Consider the following 1,360-nt stretch of genomic DNA (forward strand, 5'->3'; position numbering starts at 1 on the left):
GCAGTGAAACCCAGGTGAAAGTCGTGTCACCAAGGCAGCGCTCTGATGGGCTGTAAGAGCCCGGTGACAAATGCTGAGCACACGGAAACTTCGTACAAAGTGCCATGTTTGAACATCGGCTCTGAGATTGGGCCTTGTTAATCTCGGGCTTGTCTAGAACATGCCTGGCTGGTTTGGCAGCTGCCCAAGGGGCAGAAAGGCCAGGTCTTGCCTGGTGTCTGCAGCCTGGTCCTACAGCAAGAGGGACCACAGAGCATCAGCAGTGCCTGCAGGGGCTGGTCTGACCTGGGAAGCCCAGAGGGCTCCGTTTTGTCCCAGTGTGAGAGCAGCAACACCAAATCTTAGGGGACTTGGAGGTGTCTGAGTGTTGGAGAGCAGGGATGGTGTTCTCCTGGCTGCCAGCATCCCGGGGATGTTCCTCCTGTGCTGGGCAGGATGGGGGAGCCAATTAGCCCGAGGTTAATGAGGAGTAGCCCCACAGTGCTCGGTGCTGCACGTGGCAGAAGGAGGTGACAGCAGGAGGGTGCCCCAGCCACGAGCCAACCATGCACCCACACCGAGAGCCAGCCAAGGAGGGATGGGTTCAATGCAGAGTGAGGCAGCGAGGAGGCAGAGATGGGGGAGACGTCCCCACTGGCACACGGGTGAGTGTCAGAGCTCTGCTCCCTGTCAGCATCTCACTGCCATGACTGTCCCCGCCTGTGAGCCACGACAGGGACACTGCCCTGCACAGCTCTCTGTAAAGCCTCTCACAACCAGCGAGATTCTTTTTTGTCATTTACTTATTTTTCCCTTGATTTCCTCTCCTCTTGGCAGTGACCACAAGAGACAGACCCGAGGTTTTCCTGGCTCTGCCCTGTGAGGGGCAGCTGCCGTGTGGGTCTCGGTGTTTTACAGCCCTGCACTCGCCAGGGTGCCCAGGCCAGGAGTTCAGCTTTGCCCTCACCAGGTCTCCGGGTGTTTTTCCACCCCTGTGCCCTTCGGACTAGGTACTTCAGGAATTTCCTTGATGTGCCTCAGGATAAGAACCCAGGACAAGCATCAGTCGGATCCTGCAGCTGTAGAGAAGGAAGGGCAGCAGCAACCCACACCCTCCTTTATTTGCTCGGGGATTTTTAATTGCCGGTGCTGAGCCTGTCAATCCAGCCTGTAAAACCTGGCCGAGGGCTTTGTCACCCTTCAAGGTCTGTCCCTCGCTGGGTGCGTGCCTGGGTGTGGCGTTCAGGGACAGCATCCAGGGAGCCGGGGCCGTCGCCCAGAGACCCCCGCGGGACCTGGGGCGAGATCCCTGTCCCCGCGGGTCCCTCCTGCCTCCCGGGCTGGTGGGACAGACCCTCCCGAATGGAGCTCTTCGGGGCAA

The sequence above is a fragment of the Corvus brachyrhynchos genome, unplaced genomic scaffold, assembly GCF_000691975.1.
Source record: "Corvus brachyrhynchos isolate BGI_N302 unplaced genomic scaffold, ASM69197v1 scaffold236, whole genome shotgun sequence".
Classification (NCBI taxonomy): Eukaryota; Metazoa; Chordata; class Aves; order Passeriformes; family Corvidae; genus Corvus; species Corvus brachyrhynchos.